Source organism: Aotus nancymaae, unplaced genomic scaffold, assembly GCF_030222135.1.
Source record: "Aotus nancymaae isolate 86718 unplaced genomic scaffold, 86718_ANA_hifiasm-v0.15.2.pri h1tg000036l, whole genome shotgun sequence".
NCBI lineage: Eukaryota > Metazoa > Chordata > Mammalia > Primates > Aotidae > Aotus > Aotus nancymaae.
Genome location: NW_026988450.1, coordinates 60,536,198 through 60,562,893, shown reverse-complemented (window position 1 = coordinate 60,562,893; position 26,696 = coordinate 60,536,198). Strand labels below are relative to the sequence as shown.

Here is a 26,696-nt window from a genome sequence, read left to right as displayed (position 1 = left end):
AATATAGATACACTGTGACATATTCATACTGTGTGATCATTAATAATGAATTAACCAGATTTATATGCATCAGTACAGATGAACCTCATGACATACAGTTTCAGAAAGCATGTTGCAGAATACAATGTTTAATTAAACTCCAGGAAATTCTAAAACAATATTATATTTTTATTTTATGTTTATATGTACATATGTGTACTTAGGAAATTTAAAAATATGAACAGAATGTGCATCGAATTTATAGTAATAGTGATATGATATATCTAGGGAGGATAACATGCAGGAATTCAACCTAATTTGCTGATTTGAAAATGGGGGAAAGGATTTCTAATGGGGAAAGGATTCCCTATTAAAAAAATTACAGCAAATTTATAAACACAAGAAAATAAAAAATATTAAATAGGGAATCCTTTCCCCATTGCTTGTTTTTGTCAGGTTTTTCAAAGATCAGATGGTTACAGATGTGTGGCATTCTTTCTGAGGGCTCTGTTCTGTTCCATGGTCTATATCTCTGTTTTGGTACCAGTATCATGCTGTTTTGATTACAGTAGCCTTGTAATATAGTTTTAAGTCAGGTAGGTTTGTGTTTTTTGCTTAGGATTGTTTTGGCTCTTTATTGGTTTCATATGAAATTTAAGGTGTTTTTTTCCCAATTCGGTGAAGAAAGTCATTGGTAGCTTGATGGGGATAGCATTGAATCTGTAAATTGCCTTAGGCAATATGGCCATTTTCACTATATTGATTCTTCCTAACCATGAGCATGGAATGTTTTTCCATCTGTTTGTGTCCTCTCTTATTTTCTTGAGCAGTGGTTTGTAGTCCCTCTTCAAGAGATCTTTCACGTTCCTTGTTAGTTGTATTCCTAGACATTTTATTCTCTTTGCCGCAATTGTGAATGGGAGTTCACTCATGATTTGGCTCTCTGTTGTGCTATTATTGATTTATAGGGATGCTTTTGATTTTTGCATATTGATTTTGTATCCTGAGACTTTGCTGAAGTTGCTTATCAGCTTAAGGAGATTTTGGACTGAGACAATGGGGTTTTCTAAATATACAATCATGTCACCTGCAAACAGGGACAATTTGACATCTTCTTTTCCCATTTGAATACCCTTTCTTTCTCTGTTGCCTGATGGCCCTAGCCAGAACTTCCAATACTATGTTGAAAAGGAGTGGAGAGAGAAGGCATCCTTGTCTTGTGCCAGTTTTCAAAGGGAATGCTTCCAGATTTTGCCCATTCAGTATGATATTGGCTGTGGGTTTGTCGTAAATAGCTTTTATTATCTTGTGATTTATTCCACTGACATCTAGTTTATTAAGAGTTTATAGCATAAATGGCTGTTGAATTTTGTTGAAGGCATTCTCTGTATCTATTGAGATAATCTTGTGGTTTTTGTCTCTGTTTCTGTTTATGTGATGGATTACGTTTATAGATTTGTGGATGTTGAACCAGCCTTGCATCACTGGGATGAAGCCAACTTGATCATGATGAATAAGCTTTTTGATGTGCTGTTGGATTCAGTTTGCCAGTATTTTATTGAAGATTTTTACAGCAATATTCATCATGGATATTGGCCTGAAATTTTCTTTTCTAAGTTATGTCTCTGCCAGGTTTTTGGTATCAGGATGATTTTGGTCTCATAAAATAAGTGAGGGAGGATTCTCTCTTTTTTTATTGTTTGAAATAGTTTCAGAAGGAATGGTACCTGTTCCTCTTTGTAGCTCTGGTAGAACTGGGCTGTGAAGCTGTCTGATCCTGGGCTTTTTTTGGTTGGTAGGCTATTAATTGCTGCCTCAACTTAAGACCTTGTTATTGCTGTATTCAGGAATTCAACTTCTTCCTGGTTTAGTCTTGGGAGGATAAAAGTGTCCAGGAATTTATCCATTTCTTCTAGATTTACTGGTTTGTTTGCATAGAGGTGTTTGTAGTAATTTCTGATGGTAGTTTGTATTTCTGTGGAATTGGTGGTGAAATCCCCTTTATCATTTTTTATTGCATCCATTTGAATCTGCTCTCTAAACTGGCTAGCCATATGCAGAACGCTGAAACTGGATCCCTTCCTTACACCTCATACAAACATTCACTCTAAATAGATTAAAGATTCAAATATGAGGCCTAACACCATATAAACTCTAGAAGAAAACCTAGGCAATACCATTAAGGATATAGGCATGGGCAAGGACTTCATGACTAAAGCACCAAAAGCAATGGCAACAAAAGCCAAAGTAGACAGATGAGATCTAATTAAACTTAAGAGTTTCTGCACAGCTAAAGAAACAATCAATAGAGTGAACTGGCAACCAACAGAATGTGAAAAAAGTTTTGCAATCTACCCATCTGACAAAGGGCTAATATCCAGTATTTATGGAGAACTTAAACAAATTTACAAGAAAAAAACAAACAATCCCATAAAAAACTGGGCAAAGGATATGAATAGACACTTTTCCAAAGAAGACATCTGTGCAGCCAACAAATATATGAAAAAAAACTCATCATCACTGGTCATTAGAGAAATGCAAATCAAAACACCATTGAGATACTACCTCAAGCCAGTTAGAATGGCAATGATTAAAAAATCTGGAGACAACAGATACTGGAGAGGATGTGGAGAAATAGAAACACCTTTACACTGTTGGTGGGAGTGTAAATTAATTTGACCATTGTGGAAGACAGTGTGGCAACTCCTCAAGGATCTAGAAATAGAAATTCCATTTGACCCAGCAATCCCATTACTGGCTATATACCCAAAGTATTGTAAATCATTCTATTTTAAAGACACATGCACATGTGTGTTTATTGTGACACTGTTCACAATAGCAAAGACTTGGAACCAACCCAAATGCCGATCAATGATAGACTAAATACAGAAAATGTGGCACATATACACCATGGAATACTATGCAGTCATAAAAAAGGGTGAGTTCATGTCCTTTGCAGGGACATGGATGAAACTAGAAACCATCATTCTCAGCAAACTGACCCAAGAACAGAAAACCAAACACCTCATGTTCTCACTCATAAGTGGGTGTTGAACAGTGGGAACACGTGGACACAGGGAGGCGAAATCACTCACTGGGTCCTGAGGGTTGGGGGGCTAGGGGAGGAATAGCAGGGGGTGGGGGGATTGAGGAGGGATAGCATCAGGAGAAATGCCTAGTATAGATGACGGGGTGATGGATGCAGCAAACCACCACCATGGCACGTGTGTACCTATGTAGCAAACCTGCTCAATCTGTACATGTACCTCAGAACTTAAAGTAAAATAAAAAAGTTAAAAAACAACAACAGAAAACTCAACTTTTACTGACTTAAATAAAAATAAATTTCACCTCAATTACCCTGATGTGATTATTACATGTGATTATCACATTAGAACATCACATATACCCCATGAATATATATGAATATGGTATACCGATATTTTTAAAATTGTTTAAATACAATTTTTAAATAAAAAAAGAAAAAATATCATGCTTTAAAATGCCTACTCTAAAATCACCAAAGTGAGTTCTCATTAGTTAATTTTGATTCTTACTTCTTAGCTCTCTGTATTGTTTTTAAATATTTGTATTATAGTAATGGAGAACACTTCATCATCAGCTATTTTGTTTTGGTGTGTGTCCTCTAACTCTCAGATCTATCTTCTCTTGTACATCCTTATTACTCTCACTGCAGTTTCAATCAAATCTACTGCTTGTTGCTGTTGACCTAATTGCTCTTCCTGTGTCTGACTGTGTCTATGGCTGATCAATGCTCCTCAAGTGCCACACTGATTAAATTCTTCTCCTGCTTAACCACCTTAAATGACATCCAAGTGTCAAGTGCATTAAATACAGATCCCTCTGCCTGATTTTCAAACAATTCCACAAAATGACTTAACCTAAACTTTCCTGTTACCCATTTCTGCTGCATACTTTTATAATATTACAGTTGTTCAGTAAAACTAATAACTGCATACTTTTATAATATTGTAGTTGTTCAGTACAACTAATAACTCCCAAACAAGTTTCATGCTTTGTCATTTTTATTTTTTTGTACCTGTAAATTCTTCAGTTTGAAATCACTTCTACAAACTCTGCCTCCTGGAATCTAATGCAGCTTTCATGGGAAAAACACTTTTGTTGTGTTCTTTTGTAATTTTTTTTCTGATCCTAATTGATCTTCTTCCCCCACCCCTACTCTATTGTGACATCTATTTCTTTTAGGTGCTCATAATATTTACCTTGTACCTTTTAGTATCACATGGATATGGAAATATTTATACTTGCTTTAAAACTCTGTAGCCCCTGAGAGTTTAGGACTTGTGCCAATTACATGAGTTGGTTTAGTTTAGGAAATCAATTAATATTAATATAGACATATTTGGGTACATATTTTGTGGAATTGAATAAAGGACTGAAAAATTTCTTAAGGTGGAAAGGTAATATTATGGAGATCAAAATGTGGAATATATTGAAAAGTAATGTACTACTTGAATAATCACCTCTTTAATCATCCTTTGAAGGAAATATATTAACAAAAAAGAACTTCACAAAGAAAATATACACCCCTTTTGTATCAATGAATATAATTCAAAAAGCTTTTGAGCTGAAAAAAAAATAATTGTTCAGTATTGTTTTAGACAATACATATGAAGAACAATAATTTAATAAAGATAGTAATTTTTACATATGATGTCTTGCTTTTTACCATATTTTCTTGACAATAACAGAAAAGAAGATCTAGTTTTTGCCCCTAACTAAATCTCCTTATTTTAGTGCACCAACTATTATGCGTTTATCTCTTTATGATCATATACAAATAAAAACTTACAGAAATTTCAAGTGGTTAAAATTAAAAATAAATGTGTTGTAGAAGTAGAAATGCTAATTTAATTCTAAAACTTAATTGTGATGAATTATGGTAAAAAAGTAACAGAAACTTCTTCCCCACCCCCTTTTATTGTTTGGTTAAGTGGAGGAATGAATGTGTTTCAGTTAAGTAAATAGGATAGACTAGTCCAGCTTTTTCAATACTGTGTTCCTCAATGTAAGTTTAAATATTAATAGATGTTAAATGAAGAAGAGGTTCTCAAGCAAATTTGGCAAAACCTTCATATAGTAGCCATCTCTTGGAAAGCTACAGTGTGAATTAGCATATATATAGCTTTCAGAATTCTTATTATAAATTTACTGTTTAAGTGTATTTATCCTCACATTTTCCAAATTTACAATATAGAATCATTTTTTATTCCTGCAGAAGGTGTATTAGCATATTTCTTAAAACACTTTGAAAATGCTATACAAGATTCCCATCATTGGTGATTTGTGCATAAACTATTTACTGAATATATTCTACAATCCAGGCACATGTTAGACTGAATTTATAAAAATAAAGGGCATACTCCTTGGAGTGAAGAGTCATCTGAGGATAATAGGGAGGAAGACATCATAAGTCTTTATCACGTGATAACAGAGAATATAGGTAAGTTGAGAGGACCATGTTGTTGACACCCAGGCCACAATGGCTCACAACAGATTGCTAACTACTACCAATCTCTGATAGAAAGGGATTGGGCAAAGGAAGTGTTATAGCATTTACTCTAAATATCGAAACTGAGTTTTAAAGAATGAGAAGTTATACAAACAGGCTCCATTGTAGCCTGTGAGAATAAGTGGAGGCTTAAAGTAGTGTGGCTCATTTGAAAAACAGTAGGTGATTTGACCTAGAATTTATAATATGGGAAGAGAGAGTCGTTAGAAAAGACACTAAAGAGGTAGGCATAATGCCGATCCTTTCTGGAAAAGTAAGACTGGTGATCTAATGGATATATGGGTCCATTGAAAGAATTTAACAACAATGACATCAACAGATTAATATTTTAGAGTTCTGTAAATGGATTAGGATGAGAAGACACTGAATATGTAGACATATTCCAAAGAATTAAAATTGTTTAGAGTGCATTTCTTATTTTAAAAATTATCATTATTATCCCAAAGCTTCATTCTGTTTGCTGAACAATGTGTATACGTGGTTATCTCTGTTCTTTATAGGTGACAGCTACATTTGAATATCCTTTCCCATCCTCACACACATGCTTCCAGAACTGGAATATGGTGGGAATGAAACTGTTTTCTGAGAAACACTTTGTCAGATAAACACTTAACAAATTTGGGTTTACATACGTGTAAATATCTTAGGGCACAAACAACCCCCATGCAGGAAAACTGACCAAAGTGATCTCAAACTTCAGAATAACTTATTTAAATAAATAATATATAAATTAAAAGTTGTATATATATATGTGGGAGTAAGAGGTAGTTGTCACTTAGCCACAAACCACGTAACTGATTTATAGATTCCAATTTTGGCAGTAGTGATCCAAGCAATGTTCTAAAGGGGAGCTATCTCAGCTACCAGATTTATATACAGTGGTCCTATTAGTGTAAAAGTAGAGATGAATGGAAGGAGTGATGGTTAATAGATTTAATGAATTTGATGAATGTTTATACATACATCCTCATGCTATTTTTGGTAGCCAGGTTTCTAAACCGAAAGTAGGCTTTTACTGTGTTTTATTTTGGTCCAACTACTATGCCTGAGCTACTCAGTCATCTTTTATTTCAGTAGACACCATGTGGATCCTCACCCTACTACTGGTTACTACCCACCACTCGATCCTACTGCAAGGGATTTTGTCATAAAGGCTTTTTGGACTCTACCTGTCTGTATTTGAAGTGACTCTCATTTTTCTAACTCTAATCCTTCTATGGTCTCTCTCATAGTTGCTGTTTCCAACTTCCACCTAGCCACTTATACAGCATCCTGAGGGTCATTCTTTTTCCTTTCTTTAACTTAACCTCTATCTATGTAATCAAATGTACAGTTCTAACAATTTTACCTTCTAGACATTAATCATTCCTTCTTTCATACATAATATTTGAAAAGCTTTATAATTGATTTTCTGGTTAACTTTTGTCACCATCAAATCCAGTATCCATTTCCTGATGGAGATGGTCAAAATAAAAGTTTAATTATTTTATCCACTTTCTTAAATCTGCATTTGGCCTCTCTATTACCTATAAAAAAGGTTGTCTAAGACCTTCCCTGTATCTATCACCTTCTCCCTGTAACAACTTTCTATAAAACAATAATATAGAAAGCTCCTTAGTGTTGATTTCACATGCATAACCCACAGAGTGAGACTATCTGGTTCAAAAACTGTGTGTACCTCTTACATGGCTTTGTTACCTCATGACACAAACACACATGCACACACACACATATATGTATATATACATATATATATCTGTGTATTTTATGTATATAAAATGTATATACATATATATGTATACATTTTATCACTTATCATGCTGTAAAGCAGGATAAAAATGATAGTCTTTAGTTCATTGGGTTGTTGCAATAATTAAATGAGGTACCACATGAAAATTCCCAGAAGTAATCAATAAATGTTAGCTAATATTATGTTTATTTATCAACTTGTACATCCCAATAATTGACACTTAGGACATTGTAATGCAGGTGGGTCTAGCCACCTGTCACGTTCAAAGTGTCTATGCTAATTCTATGATGTCTCATTGTGTATAAAGAATAGACCTCTTAAAGAGAAAACAGAAATGCACATAGAACCAAGGTTTGTTAAAATAAGGGGAAAAAAAGTCCCCTTGGTATAAGTTGGATTTGTGTCCCTGCTCAAATCTCAATCTCTTGTCAAATTGTAATCTCCAATCTTGAAGGAGGTGATTGGGTTCTGGGGACAAACTCCCCCCTTGCTATTCTTGTGATATAGTGAGTGAGTGCTCCTGAGATCTGATTGTTTAAAAATGTGTAGCACCTCCCCCTTTCTCCTATTCCTCTTGCTCCCACTAAGTAAGATGTGCCAGCTTCCCTTTTGCCTTCCACCATAATTGTAAGTTTCCTGAGGCCTCCCTAGAAGCAGGAGCCTGTACAGCTAGCAGAACCATGAGCTAATTAAACCTCCTTTTTTTTTTTTTTTCTTGAGATGGAGTCTCACTCTGTCACCCAGGCTAGAGTGCAGTGGCATGATCTTGAATTATGTCAACCTCCGCCTCCCGGGTTCAAGCCAGTCTCCTGTCTCAGCCTTTTGAGTAGCTGTGATTGCAGGTGTGCACCACCATGCCCAGTTAATATTTGTATTTTTAGTAGAGATGAGGTTTCACCATGTTGGCCAGGCTGGTCTCGAACTACTGACCTCAAATGATCCACCTGCCTCAGCCTCCCAAAGTGCTAGGATTACAGGCATGAGCCACCGAACCCAGCCTAAGCCTCTTCTTTATAAATAACCCTCTTTCAGGTATTTCATTATAGCAGTGTGAGAACGAACTAATACACCCCTTATCCTCCCATTATCTCACCAAACAGTGTTCCAATACTAGAGTTCTTTTGAGCCCTTAGTGTGAAAATACCTTCCCTCTACAGGGAGGTATGTTTACACTAAGTGATAATGATGATTGCGTGGATCATGATATTGGTAATGGAGGTGGTGACAGGTGATTATATTAAAAAATATATTTTGAGTATAGAAATGACTGATATTTTTGACAGTTGGAATATGGGCTGAGAGAGAATGAAGAAAGTTTAGGATGATTCCTGTATCCTCGTTCTGATGAACTTGAATGATGTTTCCCTGAATTGACACGAACTTTTTCCAGGAATAGAAATTGGGGAATAGATCAGGTTGATCATGGAAACTGCTTTGATAGAGCTCTTTAATATATTTATCTACTAAATCATATGAGCTCTGCAATAATCCTGGGAAGGAGAGTGTGATGAATCATACTATGGAGGGAATTCGGTGTGAAATTATTATTGTCGCCTCTTTGTCAGTTATCCTTGGTTATTATCAACTGTAAATAGAATTGTGAGTTTGGAAAAGTATTTCAAGATAATCATTGTGGTGCTTCAGTTTATTATTCCTAAGTCACAGCATTCTAGAATATCCTTTGACCAATTAAGCATCATAAGATTGAAAGTATAGGAGTTAAGAGTGCTGGTGCTAGTCAATTGACTCCTCATTCACAAACTGTGTGACATTGGGCAGGTTATTCAACATGTCTACGTCTCGTATTATTAGGATAAAGGGAAAAATTAAACTCTAGTTTCCAGCATTAGGATACAATGATATAAAATCTTTAACACCCTTAACACAGTGCCTGGCATTGAATGCCCACTGAAGGTTAACTTTTAAATTATGATATTTTGGATTTTTACATTGTCACTTGTATAAGTTCTTTCCTGATTTTACATAGTGAATTACTATTTATGATTTAACATGCCTAGTCAGTTTATATTCTATTGTGTTTTTCTTATTGAACATTATTTCGTATTAGTGCTACATTTTCAATAATTTGGCTGCTATTATTTTTTCTTACCTACTTTAAATGTGAAATGGTCAGTAATTTGACACTCATGAGTCTATGTAAAAATAAATAAAAATGAATATATGAATATATATATATATATATATATATATATATATATAGTTTTTTTGTTTTTTTTTGAGACAGATTCTTGCTCTGTCACCATGCTGGAGTGGTGCAGTGGCACGATGTCAGCTCACTGCAACCTCTGCCTCCTGGGTTTAAGCAATTCTCCTGCCTCAGCCTCCCCAGTAGCTAGGACTACAGGCGTGCACCACCACATCTGGGTAATTTTTATATTTTAATAGAGGCGAGGTTTCACAATGTTCGACAGGATGTTCTCAATCTCTTGACCCTGTGATCTGCCCACCTTGGCCTCCCAAAGTGCTCGGATTACAGGCATGAGCCACCGCGCCCGGCCCCAGAATGAATATTTTTTAGGAAACAATAAAGTGATGTATGTATATAGACAAGAAATAGTGTTTAAGAGACTGCTTAGTTTTATAATTAGAATATGTTTATGTATGAAAGAAAACTGAAGCCCCTTTAATAGAAAACAGAGGTTTAAAACGGCATGTGATATTAGTTTGTAAAATAATAGGAAAAAATAAATCAAAAACTACTAAGCTAAGAAAGAAAGAAAAGGTATTCCATGTGAATTAAAATAAATTGACATCTTGAGAAGTGACTAATCAAGTAATCACTATAAATTTGATTTTTATTGGATAGCCACTACAGTCACCAATTTTACTTGCAACCTTTTTCTTGTAATATTTTTTGAGTTTTTGCTTTTATTCCAAACTTCAGGTAAAATTAGTATTAAAGAACTTTTTAATTGAATCTCAAAAACTATAGGGAAAAAATAGACTGAAGTTATAATTGTAAATTTTCCTTAAAATTAAGTTTTAAAACATACATTCAATTAAAATGCAACTATACTTCTCAAGTAAGTGAAGATAAGCCATCCCAAAGATGTAAAATGGTCCAGTATTTTCTTAACAGTGCTTTGTTTAACAAAAATCCCTTTGAATCATATTTTAATATGGGCTACAATTTAGTTGTATGATAGTCTTAAATATGAAATTGCTAGTATTTTGCTGTATTGACCTATAAAATTGGTAATTTCCTATTTCTACCTAATAGACTAAATATGGATTCTGTATTTTAACACTTATATTTGTTGTATCCATATTTGAGAAAATGTGATCATCTGGCAGCATAATTCACAAGTTATCAATAACCATATTTGTAGTCATAGCCCAAATCAAAGAGAAACACACTTTAAAAGCCATACTCTTCCTCATTTTTCATAGCTGATGTCCTAAAAAGTAGAAGATTCACCCCAAAAGATGATTCATATTCTCCGTTTTATAGCTGTACAATTTGGGACAAACTACCTAATATCTCTTCTATTCTCACTCCCACCTCTCACCACTCATTTGTAAAATTAAATAAATAATCTGGAAACCATCATTCTCAGCAAACTGACACAAGAACAGAAAATCAAACACTGCATGTTCTCACTCATAGGCGGGTGCTGAACAATGAGAACACATGGACACAGGGAGGGAAGCATCACACACTGGGGTCTGTGGAGGGGAACTAGGGGAGGGACAGTAGGGGTGGGGAGTTGGGGAGGGATAACATGGGGAAAAATGCCAGATATAGGTGATTGGGAGGAAGGCAGCAAACCACACTGCCATGTGTGTACCTATGCAACAATCTTGCACATTCTTCACATGTACCCCAAAACCTAAAATGCAATTTTATATATATATATATATATATATATATATATATATATATAAAGAAATAATCCCAGATCTACTCAATTCAACTGATTTTACATGAGTGAAACATTACCTATTTGGTAAACTATTTGGTAAACACATTTAACGCCATTTTATGGTACCACATATAATGAGGTACTAGTAAACATTTGTAAATATATTTACTTACATATTATACTGATCATCTACTTATTTTTAACAGATTTAATACATCATTTTTCTACACTAAATGGATACATCTGCCTCAAATTACTCATAAGATCAATTAAGAATGATAAATTTTCTCAAAATACCACAGAATAAAGTTTCAAAGATAAAGAGGGCGGTAGCCTACCAGAGTTAGTTAACATGAGCCTTATCTTTAATACACTTTAATATTAAACTTAGCATTAAATGAATCTTAAAGGAAATTTACTTTAGATCACAAATCTAAATATAACTAACCAACAGTATTTTCTTCAATGTGCATTTTAAGTTCCTCCTTATGTAACTGAGCAGCTTCACTTCAAAATGTATTTTAAAACTTTTCTCCTTTCTTTTCTCTCCCTAGTTTTGAGATGTAACCTTGAAGCAAACTGCAGAAGCCTTTTCCCATAATCTTAAAATAGACTCCCCATCCCACCGTTTCCCACAGGATACTCTCATATTTATCAAATTATATGCTAGTATCTAGTTACGTGCTTACCTAGAAGTTCCAAGGGCTAATCTTGAGACAGACAGACCAAACTGTGATCCAGCAGCAAAATTCCAGGGATTACTTCAAGGCAGCTCGGCAACAACCTTGCCATTGTCGAGATGATGTCAGCCTGCGCTCCAGATGGTCTACGACCCAAGATAGCCACCCAAACGAGATATACAGACCTTCTACTCAGCACAACTCCTACATGCCTCCCATATCAAGTTTCCCTTTTTAAACCCTTGCCTTCTTGCCAGAAATTCAAAGTGGTTACTTTGGATGTGAATCCTGCCATTTCCCTATTGCTAGTTTTGGTAAATAAAGTAACTTTCTTTCCACCATACCTTGCTTTTGTTGTTCGGCTTTGCAAGCACTGAGCAGCCAGACCTGAGTTGAGTTAACAATCACACGTTTATCCACGTTGGCTAAAGTAGAAATAAATGTGGTGGTTCTCTTGGTTTTCATTTTGCCTAATTTGTTTCAGACTTGTTGCTGAAGATACCAGGAACCAGCAACACCAAGGAACAAAATTAAATCCAAAAAGTCCCCAGCAAAAGCCTGTTCGAGAGACAAAGAACTAGAAAAGAAAAACTTTTAGAAAATAATCACTTTATTCTGGCTTGTAGAGTTTCTGCCAAGAGGTTTCCTGTGAGTCTGATGGGCTTCCCTTTGTGGGTAATCCGATCTTTCTCCCTGGCTGCCCTTAGCCTATTTTCCTTCATTTCAACCCTGGTGAATCTGATGATTAGGTGCCTGGGGTTGCTCTTGTTGAGGAATATCTTTGTGGTGTTTTCTGTATTTCCTGAATCTGAATATTGGCCTGCCTTGCTATGTTGGAGAAGTTCTCTTTGATGATATCCTGAAGAATGCTTTCCAACTTGGCTACGTTCTCCCCGTCACTTTCAGGTACACTGATCAAACATATATTTGGTCTTTTCACATAATCCCATATTCCTTGGAGGCTTTGTACATTTCTTTTCACACTTTTTTTCCCTAATCTTGCCTTCTCACTTTATTTCATTGAGTTGATCTTCAATCTCTGATATCCTTTCTTCTGCTTGATCAATTCGGCTATTGAAACTTGTATATGCTTCAAGAAGTTCTCATGCTATGTTTTTCAGCTCCATCAAGTCCTTTTTGTTCTTCTCTATGCTGGTTATTCTAGTTAGCATTTTGTCCAACCGTATTTCAAGGTTCTTAGTTTCCTTGCATTGGGTTAGAACATGCTCCTTTAGGTTGGAGAAGTTTGTTATTACCCACCTTCTGAAGCCTGCTTCTGTCAGTTTTTCAAACTCATTCTCCAAACTCATTTTCCGATGAGAACACATGGACACAAGGAGGAGAACATCACACATAGGGGCCCGTCAGGGAGCTAGGGGAGGTATAGCAGAGGATGGGGGATTGGGGAGGGATAGCATTAGGAGAAATACCTAATGTAGATGACAGGGTGATGGATGCAGCAAACCACCATGGTACGTGTATACCTATGTAACAAACCTGCAGGTTCTGCTCATGTACCCCAGAACTTAAAGTATAATAAATAACTTTTTTAAAAAAGAAAATAACCACTTTAGACAAACATGACAGAAAAGCTCTTCTCTACTCCCAACTATGCTATCTAAGGCTGTCTGGGGAATCAAGAATTCCACACTTGCTGGACTATAACAAGGCACCCTAGTGCCCTGCCAAAGTAGGGATAAAGAAGTCCAAGTACAGAAAGCCAGAACTTTAATCCCTGCTAGGCTGTAACAAGCCTCATTCCCCTTCCCAGTGAAGTCACTGAAGATCATATAGGAAGCTTAGATTTCCACCCCACCAGACAGAATGAAGCACCTCTGTTTCTCCTTACAGGGATATTATCAGAGAAGGTCTAACACAGAGACAGGACTTCCACCACCACCCTGCACTATTGAGTGCCCCACCCCACTGCAGCAGTGGAAGCCTCATCAGGGCAAACAGTGGATTTCCCTAGATACTATAATTACACAGTTTTATCATTTTGTTGTTTGTTTTTAATCTTATTACCATTTTTGTTTTCTGGTAAACTTTTTCCTCAAGGAACATGTACTATTTTTACCATCAGACCAAATAGTAGTTGGGGAGTAGATCTGGTTGATCATTAATATTGTTTTGATAGAGTTCTTCACTGTATTTATCCATGAAATCATAGGATTCCTACAATAGTCCTGGGAAGAAGGCTGTGATGAATCATAGCATGGAGGGAATCTGAGGGAAATTATTGTTGTTGCATCTGTGTTAGTTACTTTTGGTTATTATCAACTGTATCAGAATTTATAAAAATAAGAAAATTGAATCTGCTCTTGAAAAACCATCTAGTTTGTGTAATATAATTTTTTGGAATAATGGTAATCTACTATGAGATCACTTCCATTTTCTATTAAATAAGAACAGTACATTCTCAGAATTGTCTAGTTCTTACATAATTTTTGATAATTTCCTACATAATAATAACCAGTAAAACAATCAAACTTCACAAATAAGTATATATTGACAAGCACCCATTGACAGAGAAAGATCTTCCCTAAAAGTATGTGAAAAACTAAAGCTATATGGTACGTAATGAAGTGTTTCAAATGTGGGGAAGAGAGAAGTAAAAAAAAATAAGCACTGAGGCTAAACAAGAAAATATGCGCTAAAGATATAATTAAGTAGAAGGCAGCTATGTCAGGGAAAAAAGAGTCTGACATTGCATTTCCTGCAGTCAGTTATTCTTAGTTTTCCTTTTCAGTTAATATTTCTAGAACAGACTCAACATAGTGCACTTGCTGATATTCCAATGTCACATTGAATAAGATTGGTGTCTCTATATTTGCATTCACATACTTATCTGTGGCCTCTGTTTCCTTTTCAGCCAGTGAATTTGACTTTTTAATTTATTTTCTCTTTTTCTTTTGTCTATAATTATGGTGTTCTCCTCCATACCCCTCGATTCAAATCTGTTTGTGGGCATAACAAACAGTGCTTCATATAGTAGTTAATTCAATTCCAGGAAATGGCTTAGACTGCTCAGTGCCTACACTGCATTCACCTGTGAGTAACATAATCCCTCCCCTACACATAAGCTGTATTTTGAATATATATTGTACTTCTATTTCTAAATAATAATGATAATAATCTGAAAAAGAGCCAATATTTTATTTTAGGAAAATCAGCATGCAAATATGTATTCTTACCTTTTTTTTTTTTTTGGAGAGGAGCTTTCTCTGAGCCTACACCCTACTAATAATTACTCAGAAATTTTTTCATATGAGCTGTTATCACATAACTGGTTTTAAATACTAAACTACAGCATATTTTCCCGTTGTTACTTTCTAGCCCTCCACTACTTTTAATTTACCTCAAAAGGAGGCATATTTTTTATTTTACAGTTTTAAGGATGTGTGTATAGTTGGGAGTGGTAATGGCTAACTGTGACTCTTGGGTTAATACTGACCAAGAAGTTTAAAGGGGTGATTTTTTTCTTCAGTTCAACAGATATGGCAAATCTTTTCTATATTAATAAAATGAAGCAATGCAAAAGAAAGATTGGATAGAAAGATCACCCACTTTTACTACACAGAATAAGTAAATTGCATTCAGCTAGTTTTTAAGGCAATTCTCATATAAATTATATTCACATATCTTCAAAATGCCTATTCCTGCTTTTCATCTACATTTTTCTGTAGTTATTAATACTAGTTATGAATGGTGGTTAGGAATTACAATTCAAAATCTTAATGAATAATATGTTGGAATAAATTACATGTTCTTTCAGAAATAAAAGCTACTTGTTTTTATAGCACACTGACTGAAGAAGAGAAATTTTAGTCTTGTCAGTTCAAGACTACAGAGATATAAGGCTTTCCAGAATTAAGAAACTGTTAAATCTGCTTTGATGAGATTCTGTGAAGGTGGATAGAGAAACCTACATTACTTCCAGATGCTAAGTGAGGATTATATATGAGACTAGTTTCCTACGGGTCCCAGAAATTTATGAAATTAAGATTCATTTAGAACGTGATTAAGTTAACTACTGTGTTTATCGGGTGTTCTGGAAAGCAGACACTGAAATGGGGTTAGGAGTGCAAAGGTTTTAGCAGGATTGGGCAGGGAATGTTTTCAGACTATGCAGTAGAGCTGATCCCTGAGAAAGGGAAGGAAAAAGGGGAAGAAACAGGATTAAGCCTATAGAGCCTTAGATTATAATGTAGATATGACAAATTCTCAGCTACACAATGGGAAGTTCCAAAGCAAAGACTAATCATTACAGGAGTCCTGGATTAGGCAGAAATGTCCAGGCCTTAGTAGTTCCAACGAGCTCAGTGTTTGGCTAATCTACACAGCTCACTAGTGATTTCTTTCATTACTGAAGGTCTTAGAAGCAAATCTCCATGTGTAGCAAAAGTCCATCTCTTGTACCACACACACCCACTTTTCCATATATTTCGACAGCAGTCCCTCCAAAGTACCAATGGAGGACTCTCTGAGGAAAAACTTAAAAGAGGAAGGATAGTGAGAGAAACTACATTCACCACTACAGTGAGTCTTAGGATGTAACTGGTACTCATTACCTCTTTTCTCCGTTGAAAATTCTTAGTTCCCTATGTTCTTAGCTATCACCTCCACTGGTCTCAGTGGCGTACTTGACAGTGTTATTCAAAATTTCATTTCTAAGGGAACTGAGCTCCTGGAATTCATTCCCTTGTTGAGTCAGAATTGATGCACTTACCCCTTGATATTCACATAGTTTGAATGTGTCCCCAAGAGTTAATGTGTTAGAAACTTAATTGCCAATGTAATAGTGTTAGCAGACAAGACCTTTATGAAGTGATTAGGTCATGGGGAACCACCCTCATGAATGGATTCATGCTGTTATCACAGGAGTGGGTTAATTATCATCCGAGTGGCTTTATTTTTTAAAGTGAGTTTTGTTTTCCCCCCACATACACTCCCTTGTGTTTTTCCTATCCACCATATGCTGACATAGTAGGAAGGCCCTCACCAGATGCCAGCACCATATTCTTAGATTTACCAGTCTCTAGAACTATGAGAAATACATTTATTTTCTGTATAAATTATCCAGTCTGTGGTATTCTGTTTGGCAGAAGAAAATAGGCTTAATCAGGAAATTGGTCTTGACAAGCAGGACTGTTGTTATAACAAATACCTGAAAATGTGAAAACGGTTTTAAAACTGGCTAATGAGTAGAGGCTGGAATACTTTGGAGGAATAGGCTAGAAATAGCCTGTATTACAGTGAATAGAACATTTAGAGATATTCTGATCAAGCCTCAGTAGAGAGTCATAGGGTCTGAATCTTCATAGACATAGACGTCACTTAAGTGTTCATGATGAGAATGATTGATTTCTATCAACATAGAAATATAGTCAGTACCGAACGTTCTGATGAGATACCAGACAGAAATGAGAAAGAAGGTATTGAAAACTGTAGTGAGTACCATTCTTTTTACATAGAAGTGAAGAGCTTGGATGAATTGTATCCATGACTGAGGGCTTTATAGAAGGCAGAATTTAAGAGTGACAAAGTAGAATATCTGGTAGAAGAAATATTTTTAAGCGGCAATGTGTTCAGGTTGCTGTGTGGCTACTTGTAAGCACATAGAGTGAGAAGAAAGAGCAAACGAATGACTTAAAGCCATGCTATACAAATAAAAGAGAAATGGAGGAAAAATTGGAAAATTCATGGCCTGATTATCCTAATGAGTGGAAAAGCATGATTGGGAAAGAATAATAAAAAACAGAATACTAAGGGTGTGTCTGAGAAATCATTTACTAAAAAGATTACTGTAGAAATAAAAGAGCTAAATCCTATTCATCCAGACAGTGTGTGCTGTTGAAAGACCCTAAAGGCATTTCCAGGATCTTCATGGCTGCCCTTCCCATCACAGGCCAAGAGCTCTATAAACGCAAAATAGTTTTGGGAGATGGGTCTAGGGTACCCTCTATGGGCTCACTGCCCAGAGTTGCCTCAGAACTCTGTTTCCCACATTCTTCCACAGCATCCCATGGCTGCCCCAACTATGGCTCAAGCCTCCTCATCTGTGACTCGACCTGCCACTCTAGGAGATACAAGCCATAGATTTTGGAAGCATTCACGTGGTACTAATTCTGAAGGCAGACAGAATGCAACAAATATGGGGGCACGACTTTCTCGATCCAGATTTCAAATACTTTGCAGACTGCATGGAAGCCCAAGTAGAAAACAGCCAGAGAAATGGAGCCAACACAGAGAGCCCCTACTAGAGCCATGTTGAGCAGTAATATAGAACTGGAGCTGTCACAGAGAGTGCCCAATCAGACAATACCTAGAGGAGCCATGAAAGTAGAGCCAACCCAAAGGCCCCAGAATTGTAAAACTATCAGATTGCAACGACAGCCTGGGAAGACTGCATGCATGAGATATCAAGACCATCAGAACCGCTGTGTGGACTGAGCCCAGCAAAGTCTAAGGATGGGGCTGCCTGAAGCCTTGGTGACACAACTCTCACCCCAGTGTGTCTAGGATGCAAGATATGTAGTCAAAGGAGATGATTCAACAGCTTTAAAACTTTAGGCCAGTTACCCTTCTTTTCTTGCTTTTTTCTCCCTCTTGGATTAGGGGTGTCTATCCTATGCTTGTTCCACCATTTTATTTGGAAGTAGAAAACTTGTTTTGATTTCACTGTTGAAGGAATTCACCTCAAGATGAATCATGCCTTGAGTCTTACCTATATCTAATTTAGATGAGATTGGAACTTTTAAGTTGATGCTGGAGTGATTTAAGACTTTTGAGACTATTGAGATGGAATTAATGCATTTTGCATGTGAGAAGGAGACAAATTTTGGAGGATAGAGATGGAACACTTCAGTTTAAATGTGTCCCACAAGAGTGCATGCGTTAGAAACTTAATTGCCAATGTAACAAGTTTAAGAGGTGGTACCTTTAACAAGTGTGTAGTCATGGGAACTCCACACTTATGAATGGATTAATGCCATTGTAATGAAAGTGGGTTAGTTATTGCAGGAGTGATTTACTTATAGAAGTGAGGTCTCTCTTTCAAGTGCTTTTTTGCCCTTCTGCCTATTTGTATGGCATGACATTGCAGGAAGACTCTCATGAGATGCTAGCACCATCCTATTGGACTTCTCAACTTCCAGACCCATGAGAAATAAATGTATTTTCTTTAAAAATTACTCATTCCAAGGTATTATGTTTTAGTAACAGAAAATGGACTAAGACAGGAAGGGAAAATGGAATAATGCCATTATCGTAGGTGTGGGTTAGTTGCCAAGGAGATGATCTGAGTTTCACATAAAGCCTTTCTTCTCCCAGTTGTTTAATGATAGTCCCACCTCCTCCTGAGAATCAGGTGAAATTATTCTGTATTAGATTGTGACCCTCCCTCTTGCCTGTAGATTCCTAAACATAAGAAGGCAAAAGTGCCTAGATGGCAGCTATAGCTTACAACTCAAAGGATCTCTTGTATGTCTCTTGAAGGGCTCCATTTTGGGACTTGAGAATCTTGCACATCTCAGAATTGTAAGGACAGGAAGCATAAGTCCCTCAACTGGTCATGGAGAATAATTGGTAAGTAAATCACTTGTTCTTCTATTCCTTGGTCCTAGACCCATGCATTCTTTCTACCAGGTACATAGGATCATAAAGAGTTCTCGGATTCCATGTGTATACATTATCTCGGAGGATATGGCCTTTAAGAAGGCACTTCAGCTGTACTTGCAGCAGGCCACTCTGATACTCTCTTAGGACAGTTTCTTCTGGATAATAAAATATCTGACAAAACCAGTGAATTATATGGTTGTAGGCCTGCTCCCATGCTTCCAGTGTTTTAAAACCGGTGCCTATCTAGATGCTATTTTATGGAATCGTATGCCTTTGGATCAGGTCTCTGTAAGTCCCAAGAGAGTAGTACTATTGAAGCTTTGCAGGTCATTTTCCTTTGGCTGCCACTTTGACTTGAGCAGCACTTAAAGTCTTTCTGATGATTACGTGGTACAACCTGACCCCTGTGGGTTTAGGATCATAATTCACATTGTTATCAATAAGCCAAGGCACAATTCTGTGTCTCAAGTATGTGAGCTCAAGTGAAGATTCTCCTTCTGATCTAATCCTGTATTCCAGCTCTCTTGATCAGACATCTTCAACATTTAGTACCACAGGTACTCCCTTGACTTCCATTAATGTGAACTAATTCTTGTAGCTCTTCCAGGGTGAAGTATTTTCCTACTTTATCATGCCTGGATATTCCTGGTTGAGTTCTGCTGGCACTTAATCATAGTTATCCTCTGGCAGCCAAGGGAAATGTGAGGTTGATGGGTTTTCCTATGGACTTGATGGGAGAAGACTCTCAGGTGTCTCCTAGATAATGATATTGGCTTAGGCTCTGAAGAGTGCTATCTTTTAATAGGGAGGTCACCTCTTCAGTTTTTGAGAAGCAGAAGAGTCTGGAAGTCAAAATCCCTGAGTCACATATTTTATATCATGATGTCTCCTTCCTGGATTTGAAGGGTTCCAATTTTTCCAGACAATACTGGTACAACCAGCTTGTTTCAGTTGGGTTAAGTTGAATTGCCTTAATTATTAAATCCTGAGCTTAAGTAACATTTGTATGCCTTCCTACCATAATCAGTAAAGACTATTTTGTGAACTACCCCAAACAGGCTCTTAGATCTTTACTGTTAGTTTTTCACTTTTTAAAAAATTTCCCTGAACTTTTTATTATTCGTCCATCAAGCCTCAATCCTACTTAATAATAACCAGATAATTCCGTTGTTCTGGCATGCACAATTCCCCCTGCATTTTTCAAACTTTTAATTCACTACAAGGATGAGGTTATTAACTTCCACTGAGGCATTCCTCAAGTCACTATCAGTGAGAATTATAGCAATTGAGTCTCCACATTGCGTTAAGGATTATCCACATCTCACAAACTCCCTGTGATATTCTTGTTGTCAGTAAAGCAAAGAGTAATGTACTCCCCAAACCCCGCTTCTGACACTATTGTGTTAAAGTCTCCGAAAAGGAGATGTGGATACAAAATTTTGAATGCAAGCAGTCTATTGTAGGGTTATACCTACAAAAAAATGAAGGAAGGGTTAAGCAGGATTTGGTAGGAATAATGTAAGATTGTGATACAAATGTGTCTCGGCCAACCGAATGGAAAGCTTTACGGCAGGGGTGTCCAATCTTTTGGCTTCCCCGGGCCATACTGGAAGAAGAATTATCTTGGACCACACATAAAATCCACTAACATGAAGGATAGCTGGCAGGCTAAAAATAGTTGAAAAAAATCTTATAATGTTTTCAGGAAGTTTATGAATTTGTGTTGGGCTGCTTTCAAAGCCATCCTGGGCCACATGTGACCTGTGCACCCTGGGTTGGACAACTTTATTTTAAGGAAAAGACTAAGTGGCAAAAATCCTGTGTGGTAGACAGAAATATTCACATCCTAGTACTCCTGTTGTACTCATTTATTATCTTGGGTTGTCAGGGAAGAGCATGGCATCAGCTAAGAAACTGTAAGCAAGTATGGCTATGTGCTAAACCTTTTTTGAGATTTGGGAATGCCAGTTTTCTTGGCCTTATTATCGAAAACAAATCAGGCAGGAGGCAAAGCAGGGCCTTATTTAGTGGCCCCTGAAATCATGAATAGCTGAAGGCTAGAAAATGATTAGTTGCATTGTACATGTAAAATCACTAATTTTTTAATGTACGATTTACAATTGTGTTACTTGCTATGCTATTTGCAACCCAGGTTAGGGAAATCCACTAAGTGTAATTCTATTATTATAATTGTTTTTATACTAATTTAATTCTTAATAAATAACACAGCACATGGAAATTTACTATTTTTAATGTATGTAATTTAAACAGTCCACATAGGAAAAGGAAACATCTGTGGTAGTTTATTATTCAAGGCATAGTAATCTTAAAAACAAACAGAAGTTTCCATATATTTCACTGTGCTTTTCCAATGTCCTAGAAGTATTTGTTATGCATGTTTAGAGCAATTATCCTATTTTTAATTTTTTTCTCTCTTCTGAGAGTGACCATAAACATATCCTATTTTTAATTTTTTTCTCTCTTCATGAGACTGACTATAAACATAAAATAGAGAACTAATAGCTTGCAAATGATACTAAAATAGCCGATAACTAAAGTCGAGCATTGACTTTAACAGGTTTTTAGTTCATTTTAACAAGCACTTTCCAGACTGTTATATAATAAGCAGAGTGCTGGCACTGAATAATTAAATGAGATATTTGTCTTCAAGGAGATTTTATTCTATGTTCGATAAGAAAGGTATTGATTGCTATGGGGCTTCACATAGAGACCTTTGCTGACAGGAAAAATGAGCAAGACTTAACAAAAAAGATAGGATTTGAGAGAAGACAGAATAGAAGTATCAGATTTAAATTAAAGAAATAAAGCAAGAAGCTTGCTCAGAGAAAGGACAGAAACATATAAATTGCAAATTAGAAATTTCTTAGAGAACTCAAAAACAAAACAAAAAACCACCCTTGTTTCCCTATATTCTAAAAAAAGTTACTGTGTGAAACAAAATTAAAACATGCGTTAAGCTCCAAACACTGAATGATAGGCTAAGCATCTTTCCATGGTGCATGTTTGAAATGGTGTATTTTTGTTGCAAATATGTAATTCAAAGTTGATAGATCCCACTTTAAAATGGTTTGAAAGAGAAAAGATTTAACTGCTCCTAAATCCAAGTTATATCATTTTTGGAGTAAAGGGGGAAGCCTTATAACAGAAATATTCTGGATACATAAAGAATGGATATGACCCTTCCTTTGTGCAGCTTAGAATCACTAAAGAGACTAAGTGGCAGAGTTTGGAACTAGAGCATAGCAGAGCTAGGAGTAGATAAGTAAAGCTAAAACCATATCATTGATTTAAAGTTGGAACGTATATTATTTCATTTTCATGCTGCTGATAAAGACATATCCAAGACTGGGAAGAAAAAGAGGTTTAATTAGACTTACAGTTCCACATGGCTGGGGAGGCCTCACAATCATGGCAGCAAGTGAAAGGCACATCTTACATGGCAGCAGCAAGAGAAAATAAGGAAGATGCAAAAGCAGAAGCCTCTGATAAAACCATCAGATTTTGTGAGACTTATTCACTACCATAAGAACAGTATGGGGGAAACTGCCCCCATGATTCAAATTATCTGCTACCAGATCCCTCTCACAACACATGGGAATTATGGGAATACAATTAAAGATGAGATTTGGGTGGGGACACAGCCAAACCATATCAGAATGCAATATAAAAATAGAGAAAGAGGTTGTGTTTATACCATAAAACAAAGAACTAAGAGCACTAGGAAGAACTAAATCCCATGAGCAAATATAAGCATTACTAATAAAATATTTAACACGTTTTCTGTATCTAGTTAAGAGTCTACACCACTTATAGGTTTTAAAATCTTATTTCTACAAAACTTGTTAAAATTCATTATATATTGGAATTAATTAGTAGTAATGTGAGGGTTTGGGCTGCTTAAAAATGGGAAGATAATAGTTCAAATACCAGAGAAGGATGTGTTCAGAAATTTGTTAGTGGTAAGAAACTTTCGATTTTAGAATTTTGAAATTTTTTGCCACTTTTTCAAATAAAATATTTACTTCTTTATAAATAGTTATTACTACTTTGTTAATTTACTTATGATTGAAATAAACATTAAGTTTCAATTTACTCATGATTTAATTTACTCATGATTGAAATAAACTTGATACGTTAACTTACCAATAAACTTGGTAATAAACTTATCAAGTTTATTTCAATCATGATACTCAATAAGACACCACTGATTATATGCTTGCATCTTCCAGAAATAGAAGAAGATAATGTTAAAAGACTTAAAAAGAACCTCACTAAAATTGGCGTGAAATTGTAACTATTTTAGAATAAATAGAAAGTCTTAACTGGTTATTCAATCTTAGATTAACACAGAAAATAAGTTAAAACAAATACAACGGTGGTCTGATAGCAACATTTTACTGCAGTCATTTTCAGTTTTCACTCTTTAATGTTTTATGTGGTATATTACTGTAGGCATCTCAAAATAAAAACCTATTATTTATCCTTCAAATAAAATGTCATTTGTATTAAAACTTGGCTGAGATATTCACAAAATTAGAAAATAGTAAGGAAACAGATAACTTCAGCAATTACTGCATTTTAAGATGAAATAATACAATTTTCCTTATCTTTAATAGAAGAAATTTGTGAAGGATTAAGATTTGAAGCAATGAGACATCATTATGAATACCTGAAGGATATTACTGGTACATAAATAAATCCCATGGTGTCCTCAATTTCAGTTGAATGCTCCTGTCCAATTTTGAAAACATTAGTTACTTAAAAAAAAATTTTCAGAATATGATAATCAATCAGAAGAAAAAAAATCATGAAACATGAACAATTTTTATCACTCTTTACTGTCTGAAAATATTCTTATTGTTTGTATGTTAAAATTCCTAACATTAAAATTCTTAATGATCTCCCATAGTGGCTGCTGTCAGAATACCTAACTAAATACTTTTCATACTTATATTGAGGCATTAGTGGAAAGAAAAACTTAGGAAATAATCATTTATTAAGTACCTACTCTAATAATATTAACACTAGCTAATGTTTATTGAATGCTTGCAATGTGTCAGGCACTTCATAAAGAAAATTTCATTTAATATTCATAATAACCTTATTATTTTATAATTTGAATACTGAGATTAAGTAACCTCCCAAAGGTTACAGAATCAGAGATTAATTAAGCTCAGCCAAAATTCATACAGGGAGAATCACACTCACATGTCCAGGTTTTTGAACATACACAATGTAGCTTTCCTTTGTGCCAAATGTTAGCATCTTCATATACATTATGTATTTAATCCTTTAGATAAGCCTATACAATAAATACTTTTTAAAAATTATCCTTACAGAAGAACTACTAGAAATTCATGGCAGTTATGCACTTAGGAAGTTGAGATTCACAGTTTTTTTATATTATGCAACATACTAAGATTCAAATTTTTATTCAAAAATGAGAAAAACTTAGGTTTCAAAAATCTCATTGGTTTATATTTCATTATGTAATTGTCTCCTTTTCCTAATTATGTCTGTGTCACTAAGGCATTATGCACTGTATTAGAGTTCTCCAGAGATAGAACCAATAGAAAATATATATCTTATATATACACAAATATATTATATATATATACACACAGAGAGAGAGAGAGGGAGAGAGAGAAAGGTAGATGAAAGGGGATATATTAGAGGAACTTGCTCGTGTGATTATGGAGGCTAAGAAGTCTCAATGGACAACGGGCCTTGGGCAAGCTAGAGATCCAGGGAAGCCAGCAGTGTGACTCAGTCCAAGTCATAAGGCTTAAGAATCTTAACTGGGAGAACCAGTTTTATAACTCTCAGTCCAAGGCTAAAGGCCTGAGAATCTGGGTGAAAGTAGAGATTTGGAGATGGAGGAGACCTTATTGCAAGTCCCAGAGCCCAAGGACTGAAGAACCTAGAGTTCTGATGTCCAAAATTGGGAGAATTAGGGTTCCTTTGTTCCAGAAAAGAGAATGTAAACCTACCTTCATCTGCTATTTTGTTCTACCCAGTCTTCAGCTAACTGAGTGGTCCCTGCCCACAGTGAAGGTGAATCTTTCTTACTCAGGGCACTGGTTCAAATCCCAGTATCTTTCAGAAACTCCTTCTCAAATATACCTAGAAATAATGCTTTACCAGCTATGTTTATGTATTTTACACAGTCATGGTGACATCCAAAGTTAACCATCACACATACCATAAATAGAAAAGAAATTGATTTCCTTACTTTTAATCACCTCCTACAATGCAGGTATTATGCAGGTTAATAGGACAAATACATACATAATGATCTTCTGTTAATAATACTTAAAAGTTTAATAGAGGATTTTAAGTCAGTTCTTCATGGCAATATAGCAAAAGATATAACTAGAATAAAGGAGAGATATACATAATTCAGAATAAGACTGTCAGAAAAAGATTTCTAAGGAGGTGACCTGGAGTTGAGTTTTGAAGGATAGAAAGAAGTATGTCAGATAAAGAAATAAAAGGAGGACATTTCAGGAAGACAATAATTTGGACATAAGAAGACATCTGACAGGCAATAAAGCTGAGAAGTAAGTAATGCCAACACAGCCCAGGGCCTTTCTACCATTCCAAGAGCCTTAGACTACATACTGCGTTTAACAAGTAAATGCCCCTCAAAGGTTTTTCAGCAGGTACATAATCACATGTATTTTTACATTGTCACTTTCTCAACAATGTAGAGCATACATTGGAGAAAAAAATAAAAAGTAGGGCTCAACAATTCCTAGAAGAAATAGGTCCCAGGTACATATAATGACAATGAGGATGGAGTACATGCGTTAGATTCATGAAGAACCTTGTAATGGAGATTTGACATGTTTTATTTTATTTTATTTATTTATTTTTTTCTCTTTTTTTTTTTTATTGCATTTTAGGTTTTGGGGTACATGTGAATAACATGCAAGGTTGTTGCACAGGTGCACACGTGGCAGTATGATTTGCTGCCTCCCTCCCCTTCACCTATATCTGGCATTTCTCCCCATGCTATCCCTCCCCAACTCCCCACCCCCCCCACTATCCCCCCTCCCCCCCAACAGACCCCCGTGTATAGTGCTCCCCTCCCTGTGTCCATGGGTTCTCCTTGTTCAACACCCGCCTATGAGTGAGAACATGTGGTGTTTGATTTTGTGTTCTTGTGTCAGTTTGCTGAGAATGATGTTTTCCAGGTTCATCCATGT

The 26,696-nt window shown here is 35.8% G+C and overlaps 1 long non-coding RNA gene across 3 annotated transcripts in view; it reads right to left on the bottom strand.

Moving 5' to 3' along the window:
• The window catches only part of LOC105710826 (uncharacterized), a 155,468-nt gene extending 143,469 nt beyond the window's left edge, over positions 1–11,999 (bottom strand). For all 3 annotated transcript variants that reach the window (XR_001105887.2, XR_001105889.2, XR_010345612.1), the window contains exon 1: positions 11,857–11,999. This is a non-coding gene — a long non-coding RNA (uncharacterized LOC105710826). The remainder of the gene's footprint in view (positions 1–11,856) is intronic.
• Positions 12,000–26,696: the final 14,697 nt, after the last annotated feature.